The sequence below is a fragment of the Drosophila rhopaloa genome, unplaced genomic scaffold (assembly GCF_018152115.1).
Source record: "Drosophila rhopaloa isolate 14029-0021.01 unplaced genomic scaffold, ASM1815211v1 contig_178, whole genome shotgun sequence".
Classification (NCBI taxonomy): Eukaryota; Metazoa; Arthropoda; class Insecta; order Diptera; family Drosophilidae; genus Drosophila; species Drosophila rhopaloa.
The window spans coordinates 3,426,660-3,442,220 of record NW_025335059.1 but is presented as its reverse complement, the minus strand read 5'-3'; the positions used below and the strand labels follow the sequence as shown (position 1 = coordinate 3,442,220).

At 38.5% G+C, this 15,561-nt stretch overlaps 1 protein-coding gene across 3 annotated transcripts in view; it reads left to right on the top strand.

Annotated features, from left to right (window-relative positions):
- Positions 1-15,561, top strand: part of LOC108037040 (trophoblast glycoprotein) — a 48,168-nt gene that overhangs the window by 4,937 nt on the left and 27,670 nt on the right. The window contains exon 2 of one of the 3 annotated variants that reach the window (XM_044459076.1): positions 6,245-6,275. The exons of 1 other annotated variant lie outside the window; for it this stretch is intronic. The gene's annotated coding sequence lies outside the window, so the exon portion shown is untranslated. Of the gene's footprint in view, positions 1-6,225; positions 6,276-15,561 lie in introns of all 3 variants that reach the window. One more of the 3 variants, XM_044459077.1, reaches the window with a different exon arrangement.

Below are 15,561 nucleotides of genomic sequence, written 5' to 3'. Positions count from 1 at the left end.
TGCCCCTGATTCCCGCCATTAAATTTGTTTTTTTTTTCCCTTAGCTGCCTGTCTGCGGCTTATTGTGTGAATTACTGCCGGGCCATTCTCCTTCCGACGGGTCTGGAAAAAATGAGAAGTAGGGTTTCTCTGAGGTGGTTTGGGGTGGTCTAAGCTCGTCGGATTACAGCTATCAGCTGCTGTTGCCACCTTCCAATTTCCGTCTGTCTTTGTAGGGGGCTGGGCTGCGATTTCGTTGGAAGGTGGGCGTGGCCGACATCTTGACTTTTGGGCGGCCGAAGGACGAGGGGTAAGGTCATTGGCGCCCTATTCGCCCCATCAAAGACAAAGCCAATGGCCTGTCAAATTTAAATATAATTAGGCATAAACTGTTGCAATTTGTAAAGCAATTTACTGCGGCCATGTTTAAGTGAAACTCTCGGGGGAAAGGGAGCCAGTGGGTTGTGAATTAATTACGGGAAAATGTTCATGGGAAAAGGCTTATGGCTGAGATTTTATTAAGTTCAAACCTGCGAATGCTGGCAGAATATCTGAAATGAATTGACGAATTAGAAGAAACACCTCATGAATTCTGAAATTAATCAAGTTAAATGCAAGCATTATATACAAATTTCGAAATGTAACCAAGTTTAGATTTAATACAACCTCATCTAGTGTTGAATTGAAACTAATTTTACATTTCAGAAAAAATTAACTAGATGTCCAATGTATACTTACTTATTATTCATTTAAGTTCAACATGAACGTGTTTGCACTACCATAGATATTTTTAGTGTTCTCTTCCAGTTTGAGCAGCCTTCAAACTATTTTTGTTAACTGAACTTTTGGCCCCGCTCCAGAAGTTGGCCACGATGTGGATGCCCTATAAATATAGCCATGTTGGCTGCCTTTAATTGCAATTCGATTTGAGTTTTAAATAAATACAACAAGGGCAGCATCGAAAAAAGTTACTGGAGCATTGATGGAGAGGAATCACGACAGGTCGGAAAAGCATTTTATAGTGATGAAAATCAATCTGAATGGGATTTTTAAAATAGTTTGATTTTTTCACAATTTGATGGGAAATTTCTTCGGTTCAATGGGAAAGGAAGGGGTGAGAAAAGCAGGCTGCAAAGTGGGTGGGAAGAGGTAGTGCCAGATCGAGAGTACAGGCTACCCGTATATCAACACAAATTGTGGCAATTGATTGCGAGTGGCAAATACAAAGCTGGGGCCTCGAATGCATTCGCCTTTAGCTGCCATTCCACCTCGTGTATACCTCCACTATAACTCTTCCCCACTATTTCCCTACCCCAACCATCCCGAATCCCCTTCATTATCCATAGATTTCGCATTGCCGAAGGCGCAGAGGAGCAAACAAGGCAGCTGCCATAAGTGGGTTTAGTTTAATTTGTGGCCAAATGTGAGCACATTTCGTGCAACTCCATGGGTGGAGGGTAGCTAATTGAGGAGAGTATGCCAAGCAGGGCAACCATGTAGCAAACAAATGGAAATTATTGAATTCCAAATGCGGAAGACGGCAGTGGGGATGAAAACCATGTTAACAGGATTATTCACTGAGCCGAAAGAAGAATGTCGAGCAGAGAATTGTGCAGGCATGGGAAATTGTAATGGTTTTGTCTTCAGGACAGTTGGGAACTAATTCCCAAGTAGATGCTACAAGTCGCAATCTACAAATCAATGTAATCAGAAACAGATACAATGATACAATTACCAAGGATTTATATTTAATGCCCACTTAAATAGGTAAATCACAAATCAAGTCAGCAGTATGATATTTAAATTCATTTTTATGAATTAAAATCTTAGTGAGTGTGAGTCTCTGTGGGACTTCGATACAAACACTTTTAAAGGGTTATTTTTTTCCTATGATTTTGATCATTGGTTAACATTATCTTTAAAACTAAAATTTTTTTAAGATTAACTGCCGTAGTAAATAAACTTTAAACTGCCACCTGTCAATGTGTATTTTATAAATTCTGCAAGCTTATTCAATGCCACACCAATCTTTAACGTTGCTTATTGAATTTCACTCATTGACTTTTGGCTTCAAAAGAGCAACTTATTAGTCAAAGTCCCCCTCAACTCCCCTTAAATACGTCGGGTAATGGCAAACATATTTGAAATGTGAAGTGCTCGGCATTGATTACATTCGATCGGAACGGAAACTGAAAGCTTGAACGATTTATTTGCCTTAACATTGCAGGTCACTCCCAGAGCACAACTTTCCCAACGAAGGAAAGAAAGCAAGCCAAAAATGTTGGTGGCTCGTTAAAAAAAACTGGGAATTTTCTGATTTATTTGCGCAGCGAGCGCGAAATGAAAAATTGCGTAAGCATTGGAATTACTTTTAAAATTGGGAAGGGGAAGCCATCATTAGTAAAAGGAGGGGGCCAAGGCGGTGCCAGCAAAGTATTTGCACAAATCTAATGAGTATTGGCTGAAGAGCGAAGTATTTCCGTTTTATTATTTTATTTTTTGCCCATTTTCCACTCTTGAGATGACTCGGGGAAAATGTTTGCAATTCCATGCGCTGGGAAAAACAAACGAGAGAGCCGGGAGAAAGAAAAAACTCTCCCCGCCCAGATAAGAAAGTCGGGCGCTCGTCTATGGCCATATCTTGTTCTTTTCGCCCCCAGGGCAGGCATTGCACTTGAGCCCCCTGCTTTTCCCCCAACTCTATATTTTCCAGACTTGAGTTTCACAACCCCCCCTCTCACATATGTGCTTAGGCGGGGGCGTGGCATTGTCTGGCAGCTGCTGCCCAAAAATGCCAAGCACCAGGACCTCGGTTATGAGCTTTTTCCTTGTCGTCCTTGTCTTCGTGGTCTTTTGGTTACTTTATTTGTTTGCCTCTACTCTTTCGCCAAGCAGTACTTGAACTATTTGGCAAAGGGGAAATGAATCTTCTGAACATGGACTTGAGCTTCTTGAGTTAATACTGGAAATCCATTTGATATTGACAAAAGACATCGTAAAGAATATAACTTAACTCTTAAAATAGTTCAAATATATTAAATTAGTATCAAAACCTTATCTTAAGGCTCTAAATTCATCACAAAATGGGTAATTAATTAAGATTTAAATAAACTCAATGCCTAAGACATAAAGCACTTAAAGTGTATATGCTTTTATTTAATTTTAGAAGTATATACTTAAATTAAGCAAATTAATGTACTGAAAAACAAGGAACACTATTTATTTACATTGCCAATTGTAACAGAATATTAAAGCGTAGTGTATCAACATCACTATTCGTCTGTTTACCATTTAATTTTCAGTATTGCCCGGTCATACCTTCAGGGTATTACGAATTCGCAAATAATTTTGTTTATGTTTTGCTTTGTTAACCATTTTTGGGTGCTTTTACTGTAGATTCTGTTGTTCTGTTCCATGGCCATTGGCTCCATTATTTTGGCCTGTCTGCCCTCGGGCCAGGATGAAATGATGGGGCAGGGAGGGATTGGGGAAGGAGAGAAACTTTATTCCGGGACTGGGAGAGCGTAGTGGGCTGCGGTTGATTTGGTCTTGCGGGGACCTCGTATTTCATTATCTATATATGCCCGGCAATACATTGAAGATCCGCATTTCGTTTTTATCGCATTCCTTTGCCTCATCTGGCTTCGTTGCATTATGTTCGCCTGATTAATTTTTGAGTCGCTTTTCGGATAGGAGTCAAGATTGGGCAGGAGAAGCGGAATATGCTTACTTTCCCACGCATTCACTTCTCTGGACCCAATTCCCCAACCCTTTTCCTCTTTTGGCCCTTTTCTTAAGTGCAGATTTTTGCCTTAAATGTTGTGGTTATTTTGTGCTGTTGTTGTTTGTCTTGCTTTCCTGGTGTTCTGGTTTGTTGGCTGCTCTTATTAATTGTGTAATTTTGTTTTGGGTGTTGCCTGCTTGCCGCTTTCATGCTAGCCAGGCCAATTACGGCTGGCAGGAGGCCAAAAGTTGTGGCAACTTAGTGGATAGTTCCCTTCTGAATTTTGTATCTGCAAGAACAATGTGATAAAGATTAAGCGGTTAGCCGGATGAAATTGATAGTAAAAAAGTTTAATGGATAATTGATAGCTAACTGCATTTTTGCTCTGACTTTAAAAGTAGTTAAGAAAAATCCAAATAAATCTGTGTTTTCAAATTAAAAACTTTAACAAAATGAAATTACCAAATTTTAAATTAAATTCCCTAAGTCTCAACGTCCATTACAGCCATAATAGTCCACTCCTAATGTTTTTCTCATTACATAATGTTTATGCTATCGGCATCCTTCAGAATGTTTACCCTCTTGAGTTTCCACTCAAGGGCACAAACCTCAAACACTCAGATCGTTTACACTCCCCTCCGTGTTTGCTGTCCCCATTTGGTTGGCAAAATTATTGAATTTTTCACCTAATTTACTGCGTTTACTTCTTTCTATATTCATAATGTGAATACTTTATGTGTTTGCCAACGTTGCGTATACGTAACGTAATTTACGAAGCACGAGGGTGAAGGGCAGCGGGATGCCATAAAACTTTACCCAGCAAGTCGGCAATCTCTGAAGCGAAACACCCGAGAAGTTCATTCTTCCCCTCCAGATTTGAGTTCGACTTTTTCGTCGCTTTGGGGCAGCTTCAATTTGTTTGCCGTTGCTGTCGCATCTCAAATTGAATTCGGGAGGAAAACTTTGGCCAACATCGTTTGCTGATGACAAGTTGGCACCTTCTTACCTACACTGAACGTTTTCATGGCTTGAGGAGTTTTAATTTAGTAATATCGATAAGGCAGTACAAGTTGTCAGGAGTGTTACATAAACGAGTTTCTGTTGCTGATGCATGGCAAACACTTTGCTTATTAAGTGCCTCCGCACTTTGTTTACTCCCAGACAGAACTGCAAAATAAAAAATGGGGAAAAAAAGTGGCGAAAAAAGAGGAGAACGTTAAAACCAATTCTCATTCCCATGCCAGCCATAAGGCACGCACTCGACAGACTGCAAGCTTGGACAAAAAAAAATACGAGAACTGAAAAATCCCAAAACTTGTTTAACAGCATTTTTCCCTGTCTGCTCCGCTCCCGTTCTGCTGCTCCTCTCCCTACCGCCCACTCCTCGAAAAGGAGGAGGACGTGAACCATAGATGGACTGGCCATTGCCCTGTTATAAAAAGGAGGTGATCAATCGATCGATAATTGGCATGCGATCGTTTATCAACAGGAAAGGCAGTGAATATTAATTCACTTGATTGGTTCACTATTGCTTCTGAGACTAATACATTTTATAGCTTTAAAAAGATGGTATTTATATAAATATTTACCAGTCATTAGCTATTCTCGAGTTTATCAATAAGAATTAACAGTTAGGAATTATAATAACTAACTAGTACTGGTTAGGCCCTCTACAAATAATCTCGTATGTCCTTTTTCATACCCTGCCTGAACATCCATATTAAAAAGCCAAAAAAGGAGGCAAAAAAACGAGTTGAGTATCAAGACAAATGCGTACAACAACAAGACGATAACATGGCACATAACAAGCCCATATGAGTTATAAAGCGCAGCTTATAGAACTTCGTAGACACCCCTCATAACATTGCACCCACTCCTCGGACCCCCAAAGCAAACATTCGCATTGTATTTTGGTCTTTTTTCGAGATCTCTTTTTGTTTTTGTTTCGCTGTCTGTTGTATTTTCGCAGTGTTTCTGTTTCTTTTTCTGTACGCTGATGTTTTCGCATCTGCAACCGATGCCTCGTATAAATGCATATTGGTGTCGTTACCGCTGTCCCGCATTGCCTGTCTCGTTCGCTCGCTGTTGCCCTCCCGCTTCCTCTGGTCAAAAACAGTGAAATGGCCAGCAGGAATAACAATAGCAACAACGTGGAAAGAGCTCTTCGAGCGGGTCGCGGACTAAAGGCAGGAACTGAGAATGGAGATCTGGGCTTATGCGTTTTTCATGTAGTTGCCGATTTTTCGCTGAAAAGCAAGAACATGAAAAAGTGAAAACAAAAGCATTTCGAATGAAAAACATCACGGCCCCCTTCAACCGAAACCGAAGTTTCATGTTATTATATGATAATCACATTAATTTGAGACCTTAAACAGCTAAATTGCTTAACCAAGGCGGATATGTATAATTTCATCGGTTCGATAGAATTAAACAAAATATGTTCAGCAGGTGTAGGCTAGTTGAATGAATTTAAAATTTGAATCTTTAATATACAACTAAATAATCATATTAATGAGACCTAGTATTCTTTTTTTCTTTTAGCACCTATGACACGATCCACTCATCATTAAAGGTAGGTCTTTTGCGAAAAAGGGTATTCATATAAGTACATAGTTTAATTAAAAACATATGCAACCCTTCGCTGTGTCTGTAAACTAAAGGAAATCCAACCCCCTGCAATGTCAGCTGTCAACATTGACGGCCATTTTGTATTTTCATTTCCGTTTCCATCCCGTAGTTTGTTTATTCGTCTTTTTTCGAGTGTCCTTTTAATGGCTAACAGAAAAGGGAGAGGAAATAAATATAAACATAATTTTTAATTGTACCCAGTGGGAGAGTAAAGTTGCCAAAAAGACAGTTAGATGTTTGTTAACTGAACACCCTCTCACCCTCTTTTTTGGTTCCCCTTTTTACCAGGGGAACAATTAATTCGACTGCAGACTGGGGAAATTTTCCTTTAGCATGGATTTTCATGAAAATTCCGGAGAAAACGAAACTCTTCTCATAAACAGCGCTTATGCGATGAAATTCGTGAATTCATAGATTGCTTGCAGTTTGTTGTAAATTGTCTGTTTCCAAAACGTAAAATCACAATTTCATCAACTGGGCTGCGCATAAACCCAGTATTAGAATTTCAGACAAAAGGCAGCTGCTCCAGAGTTTGACATTTGTATTTTACCGTTACACGCTGTCGGTTGCCGCTAGGGTTGCCACTTATTGGCAGAAAAGTAAAATGGCGAGGTTGATGGTTATAAAAGGGTGTTATATAGGCGAATGCTTACTTTGAAGCCATTTAAATTTTAATTATGCCACCGCAAGATGCCACACGGAAAATTTCCCCCCTTGCATAGCTAAGTGCTGAAAACTTTTTGCGAAGATTGGCACACAATGAAAAGTGATTACATACTCGCCGTCTCTCTTCCTCTTTTAGCCTCGTTTGGGCAATGAAAAATAAACTTTGGCAATTAATTTAATTTATGCGGTATTTAATGTGCACACAATGCACGCGGCACCCTGTTTGCACGGCTCTTAGCAAATATTGGCCAAGAGTCCTGTCAATGTGTGCCGGAGATTTCTCTAAAGGGAAACTAAAGAATTTCCCGCTCGGGTAGGTTTATTTCAGTTGTTGTGGTACTCAAATTTAGCGAAAAGGCGATATGGGCAAGATGTGTGTGGTTAGAACCTGGCCTCATCATCGTCCTCATCACCATTTTGTGGTTAATGACTTGGGATTCATATCTATATTAGAGTGTGAGGACATTACCACTAAAGGGTTTTACTACGTGCCTTTAAAGGCAATCTAGATTAGGGATTTATGTCAATGTAAATGGGGTAATACAAAATGGAGTGAGCGTGGAAGGATAGTTTTAATTTAAGCCTGTGGCTTTTGATTAAGCCGAAGTTTTAAGCACTATTTGTTATAAAAAATTAATTGAAAAATATCATATATTTTGGGACAACTAGCTAAAATAGAGTAATTTGTATGAACCCTTTGATTTATTTATTGTTTCTTTGGTTTTCCAAATAATGTGGAACATGTTCAGCTTTTTTCTGGCGGCACATTTAATTTGTGATCCCCCAAACGCTTATCTGTCGTTTTCCCTGGCCTTTTCATTTGCCTTTCATACGCTTTCCTTTGAGAAACGTGACTCCGGACTTGCTTCCAAAAAATATAAAAACGAAGAACTTTGTTTCTCTTTCTGTCTCTTTTAACTTTTTTGGATTTTATGAAGCAATGTTCATGTCCCTGACGAAATATTTCATGACAAGGATTATTACGCAGGCGATATATGCGTGATAGGAAGCAAGGGAAGTGGAACCGACATTAATCATTGCTCAACTTTATAATTTTGTCAGGGCTTACCCGTCCCTATCCTTCTTCCCGGTCCCTTTCCGTATTCCATTCTGTATGCAACTACAATTTTTCATATAGAATGATGTCATTAAACAAAGAACAGAAACGAACCGACTACAATAATGAGCCGGAGCTGTGAGCCGAGTCTGGGGATTGGCAATGGAACCGGTGGAGGGGCAGTGACGCGGGGAGAGGCAGGAAAATCGTGCGACTAAATCCCAAAACAATTTATATGAACCAAGCGAAATGACACACCAGCGTTGGCAGTGCGAAAGGGAGGGTCAGATGGAAAAAAGACAGTCAACGAGTGAGAAAGTGAAAAGTGACATAAACGCGGTAATACGGAGGAGAGCCCACATAATGAAGCGAACGCGGCTTGTTAGTCGTTCGTTGTTGGAGCTCGGTGGATAGAGCCTTGCCAGCTCCGCAGTCCTGGTTCCGCTCCTGGTTCAGCTCCTACTCCTATTCCTATTCCCTTGCCCCTGCCCCAAGTTCCATGCTGCAGTTCCCTTTAAGCCCCCTGCGAGGGTGGCCTAAAGTATGCTATTAATGTGGTCTTTAATGTATAAGATATTTCGCCTGTTGTATAAGTATTAAGCTGTACGTTTCTACGAAAGTTATGTCTAACTATGCTCAAAATATTTTGGGAAATATCGTTCAAAAATGACAGCAGTGGTTTTCAGGAAATTTAGAGAAAATCATCTTAGGGCTTACTACTTACATATATACTTTTTTCTTTTGTTATGTTTTACTACTTACATATATATTTCTTTTGTTCTGCTTTAAAATATAGCTCATTTTAGAAGTAATGTTTTCGTCTTGTAACATTAAATATACGTATTAGGTAAAGTCGAAAATTAACTGTACTACAATAACACAATCTTTTCTTTTTGAGCTTAAGGCAATTGTTTTCCCATAATCCATGTTTAACTTTACTTGAAAATGTAGGCCTAAGCCATGATTTACGACTTTTAAAACACACGACAAGAGAATAATATAAATTCCAAACAATGTCCTAATACCAAATCTTTTCTAGTAGCTAATAAACGCTAATTCATATAAATTCCGATTTAAATAATTCTCTGTTTCTTGGAATATTTATCTGCTTTGAAGAATAAAACCTCTTAAACCACCCACTCGTTAGCAGCAACAGCAGTTCGTGGAACTTGGCTCATGGCCTCGTGGCCCATTCAGCTGCGGCCCAGGCCAAAAAGTTTGGCCAAAACGGATGCGTCAAGTTGAATGGCTATAAAAGCGTTGAATGATGTTGCGATGATGAGGGCGAGGGGGCGGTTTCATGGCAACAGAGGGTAGGCAAAGCGTTGGGGAGTTGGTGAAAGGGAGGAAGAGCATTACGTATGCAAGTCGGCTACGCAAACCAAACACAGACACAGGAACGCACACACAAACGCACTTACTCACCTTTTGAAAGCCCCTGCCTCCTACCACCCACTCTTACACACACCCACTTCCACCCCCTCCATCAGCCCCTTGGCTCGGCAAACATTTAGTCTGATTCTGATTCAACGGCGGCAACTGAATGACGACGAATTTTGAATACGAATTTCATTATACGCAGCACTCAATTATTCAGTAATCAAGCTAGGTCAAAAAAGGGGCGGAACGGGGCGTGACTAAGTTCAATGTTTCTACACAGAAAATAATGTTTTATTTAAAAAAAGTCCTGTAAATGCAGTAATACGTAAACTAAATACTCTATAATTTTCATATATATAAAATTATCGGAGCGGTTTTTAAATTGCATTAAAATATTTTACATGTACATTCACAATTTTTAGAATAAATGGCACTTGTATAAAGTCAGGTCTGAAATGGAAATATTTTTTTTCAGTGCTCCTCTTCCGCTTCTGCTGTTTTCGTTGTTGTTCGACTGGGCCCTGTTTGAACAATTTTGATGCAATTTTATACAGTTACACGCCCTTAAAACCAGACCCGCTCCTCCCTAGCCAACAAACAGCTAATTAACATGGTCTCATTGCAAAAAAAAGGGGCTTGGGGTTTTCAGTACAAAAAGCTGGCTCACAAATTGCCAATTGGTTTGAATTTTCGATGAAGTTGTTCTTGTTGTTTTTTGTTACTGTTGTTTACTCAGAGCAATCTGACTTCATTAAGCATCACGCCCCCTCCACATCCCCTACCAAAGTTAGTTGGCAGTTAGTCGCTGTTGGCTGCTAGTAATTATAATTATGCATGTGTAAATTCATTAATTATGCAGACCAAAGTTCGCTGGTAGGGAAACTTTCCACAGACCAAAGGGGGAATGGTATTGGCGGTATTCGGTGGATATAGCAGAGTGCTTTTATGTCATCCAGTTGGTGATGAATTGTAGTTGATTTGGCCTCCTACAAAGCTGGCGAATTGGTTGTCAAGTGCTGAGCTAAAGTCACGAAAAATGATGGAATACATGTTTGATATGTATGTCCGTTTTTGTTTTTGGTATTGTAAAGATTGATGAGAAACCACTGATTTTTAGATAGTCTTCATTGTTTTTAGATTATCCAAAAATAATTTGTTTTTCACCAATCCTTACAAAAACCAAAACAGACACACATAGCAAAAAGAAGTATATAAAATAACCGTGACTCTATCTATGTGTTACATTTTAAAACTTAAATTTTACAAAAACAAAAAAAACTTATGAAAAATTCAAATTAAGTTATAAAGATCTTAAATACATTTGTATCGTAAATAAAATAAATAAATAATATCTTAAAGAAAACTTAAACTTTTTTCGAAGCTTCCTTAACAAACACACATTTAATTATATGGACAACTTTTTTTTTAGTTTCCCCAACCAAAGGAAACTACGTTTTTAAATTTATGTATTTTCTTCGGCTACAAATTTCATTCAGGCCATTTCCTTTTGACCCGAACTTCTCCACTGTCTCTTGTCCAATTTCCATTCCATTCCATTTGCAAGTTTGCATATTTAAGGCCAAACTAATTTCAGGAGTCACCGCTAACTGAAAAGAAGTTGTCAACTTTTGGCTGCCACCAAGAAACCTCAGGTATGAGAAAAAGCACTAGAAACTGCGTCCAGACTCCAGAGCTCCCAGATTTTCATCAGGCTTTTCTTTTTGGGCTGCTTCTTTATTCTGTTTCGCCTCGTTCTGCCTCCTTCTTTCTTGGCTCTTTGGGTTGACACATTGCCTTGTCGGCTGTCAGTTGGCCGAGTTTGTCCGCAACAGAAATAATATATAAGCAGAATGCTTAAATAAGCTCAAGCCAGACAAGGGAGCAAACGGGAGAGACAGAGAGAGGTGGAACGAGAAGAAGTGAGACGGCGACAACAGTAAAAGCAAATTTCGTACCCCCCCTCCAGTTTTCCATCCAACAAGAGTGACGAATGACATTGGTAATTGGTGCTAAAAATTGTCAAATTGCAAGCGGAAAAGCCAGTCGTATCCACAATTTCCAACAGTTATACTCAGTTTTAAAGCTTTAAATCTCATATGGGCCATACGTTCGTATTTGCGGGTATACAAAAATATATATTTAGCGTAAAAAGTAGTTTAAATGTCGTCTGTGGCTGAACTACATCTGTGTTAAATGCATTTATTTGTTTGTTTTTTGCGTATACCCTATGTGAAGTGAAGTGCACTTTAATTGCGGCATATGAGCTAGCGAAGGTTGTGCTACCTGCAATACCTGATTGCATAACCGGATGGGATGTCATCGGACTGCATTTATTTCATAAAGAGAATTGGAATCGCCTGATGAATGATTAAGTTCAGTATTGAAATATCATGTCATTACCACCAGCAGACGTAAAATTAAACGATATTGGACGCTTTGAAATTATTTTAAAGACTTTCAGTTTTAAATTTAACGCAAACTCATAGTAATTTTAGAAGCCTTGAGGTAACCATTTGAAGTTGTACTTTTTGCTTTTCATTTAATTTTATACCCACATTCATTAAACGTTTTCAGTTAACAATAAATTCAATAAATGAAATAAAAAATGTTTTTTTTTGTAAAAATGAAGCGAAATTTGTAGTCGAGCCATCCATTTAAAAATATTTTTTCTTTGTTTATTATGCCGCCTGTTGATTAGCGCTACTTTCTGCCTCCGTCTGCCCTTCTGGTTCGCGCTTTATTTGCATTTCATTTATATGTTTGAAATGCTATTCTATGAACTCTCAATGACGCTAACAATGAAAAAAATCCCTAGTAATGAAATTAAATATATATGGACCAAGTGAATAAATTACTAAAGTGGCCACAACAACAACTGAACGAAGGAGAACAATACCACAGAGGCGTAGTTTTAAATTACAATTTCCGCAAAGCCGCAAAACTTTTTCCCTACCTCGATTTGGGTTTGTTATGTGTTGATTTTCATGGCTTTTAACTTTAAATGCTATTTGAGGTGGGTAGCTCGATAGGAGGCAACCACTGTGGTCAGCTAAATGGCCACCAAAAAAAAGGGGGGTAAAACTGTAAGAGAGCACAAAATAAAATTATATGGCAACAGGCAAAAAAGGGGAGCTAGGAACAAACAAGAAAAAATTCGAAATTGAATTGTTCCGCATTATATATTCCGGCCAATAGGAAAGACTGGGGCTACGGGGCGGATGCGTATTCGTGCAATTCTGTTTGCATTTCGGTCCGAGCTGGCCGGATCGATGCGAGCTGGCATAAAAAATAATTGAAATGGAAGCGAAAATTGACAGGACAAAAAGTGAATGACAATGCCATTAATGGTAACGGACTTGAATTGATTGAAGCATTTGGCTACATATCGTCATGGGATACTTATTTGCTTAGTTAATTAAAAGTGATCAATAGGCTACAGTAACAAATCCAATCACGAAAGACAAATATTGGTAAATGGATAGGATAATGGGTACACAATAATAATACGCTTTTAAATTGCGTTAAGTTTATTAAATACTTCTACACACTTTATAATGGTTCTCTGTGATCTTTATAGCTGACCTAGTTGAAATAAAAAATAATTGGGTCAGTTCTCGAAAATATTTATTTTTAAGTTTTATTGGGATATGTAGAACTAATAAATATAAAAATCCCTAGTCTTACATATTGTGATATTAATAATGTCCACACGATCAGCAATAAAAATGTGTCATCTTATCCCACGCTAAGTTAAATGCAATCAAATAAATTAGCAGAACACATATGTATATGTATAAAAGATAAATGAGTGTTTGATCTCTGTCGCATTTTACACAGAGCGAATTTTTAGTATTTTAATTTAAGTGGAGTTTTACGCCATAGGCAGATAAAGGTTTTAAAAACGATTTTATAAATATAATATCGAGATTTAATGTTATAAATTTATTTACAAATTTGATGGAATTAAAATGTTGAACTTAGCTTATCTTCTTTAACTGTTATATATTAGATAAAAATAAAAATAGGATAGGCAAACGATTTTAGAATCTGGACCAGAAGTCTTACTTATTGACCTAAATTCAATCAGCAAATGGAATCATGCTTTTCCGTGTACCACCGCCCCCTTATCTCCCCCACCTGCATTAATTTTCCGACTAAACACCAAAGTGCAACAACAAAAGCAATAACTTTAGCTATAGCGAGCGAGCAACAACAGCAACTTAATGACCCCAAAAGCGATTCTATTAATAGCAACCGCGAAGCAGAGCTAACCGTAAATTATGTTCTTTGGTCCCTGCGATATTCCCCTCCATCCGACCTGCTCCCTTTTCCCTGTGACAGGCGCAACATACATACGCCCACTTAAATGGTTAGACAAGAAAACCAGAGCCCCTGATGTTTTTGTTGTTGCTGTAAAGCAATTTCTTGTATCGGCCTTTCTTTTCCATTCTTCTAGCATTTTATCTTGCCTCCTCCTCTGGCCCACGCACATGAATCTACCTTTAGATATATATGTATATCTGTATGCGTCGTCGTGCATTGGTGTGTGTGTCACCAAATGTCATTGACACGATTTGCTTTATGTTGCAGCTCGCTCTTCGTCACACAACCGCACAAAAGCGAGGCAGCAACAGCCACAACAACACAAACAACGGGACTGCACTGAAAAATATAAGGTGTAAGCATGTAAAAATCTAACTAAATAACTAATAGTGCATAACAGGTGTTTTGTCCAGTCCAAGCAAATCTGCCTTAAAAAACATAATTGGTTCAAAAGGTAGCCAATTAATTAAAAAAAACAACTTAAATCCAGAATTTGAATTCAATTCAGTATAATTTGTTTTCACCTTAAAGATTCCCTCGGATTCATGTGGTTAGATCGATTAAAAATACTTCCTTCTCCCTGTTTTCCACATATCCACATTTTCTTCGAATCAAACTCACGAAATAAAGTATACGTTATAATCACACTTCTGGGTTTGTACCGAAAACTAAGAAATACATATTTTTATACCCTTGCAGAGGGTATTATAATTTTGGTCAAAAGTGTGCAACGCAGTGAAGGAGACATCTCCGACCCTATAAAGTATATATATTCTTGATCAGGATCACCTCCTGAGTTGATATAGCCATGTCCGTCTGTCCGTCTGTCCGTCTGTCTGTCCGTCTGTCTGTCCGTCTGTCTGTCCGTCTGTCTGTCCGTCTGTCTGTTTCTACGCGAACTAGTCTCTCAGTTTTAAAGATATCGAATTGAAACTTTGCACACACCCTTCTTTCCTTTGCACGCAGTATATAAGTCGGAATGGCCGGGATCGGCCGACTATATCCTATAGCTGCCATATAACTGAACGATCGGAAATGCCATAACTTTGGTGTTTGTAAAGTTAGGAAGTTGGGATTTTCTATGGGTTTTATATTTGGCCAATCAATCCGACTTACCAAATTTCATAAGGATCGGCCGACTATATCCTATAGCGCCATATAACTGATTGATCGGAAATGCCATAACTCTGCTGTTTGTTAAGTTAGGAAGTTGGGACTTCTATGGGTTTTTATTTGGCCAATTAATCCGACCTACAAAATTTCATAAGGATCGGCCGACTATATCCCATAGCTGCCATATAACTGAACGATTGGAAAAGCCATAACTTTGATGTTTTTAAAGTTAGGAAGTTGGGTTTTTTTTTGAGTATTAAGAATGCATCATATGAATAATTTTGGAGAATATAATTTACAGAGTATTCTGCAAGGGTATATCAACTTCGGCTCCGCCCGAAGTTAGCTTTCCTTTCTTGTTTAGATGTTAATTTAAAGAATATTCGAGGTAATCTTGTTTGAATTTCTTTTTTTGGAGTTAGTACAACAGAAGTTTATTAATTGAATAACCATTTTTCACAAACATTTTCTTTAAATACCTTTTCAATTTTGATATTTTCGTATCGCAGTGTAGATGCATGTGCGGCAACGATTACTTGGTGTTTATGTGTTCGTGCTGTGGGGCCACCTCAGCATTTTTCCACTGTCTGACTTTGTTTGTCTTGTCTTATTTCCACCTCTGCATTTCACTCGCCCCTTTCATTTCGGCGCACCTTTCATTCGCCGGCCAAAAGCGAGATAGAGGGTTTCA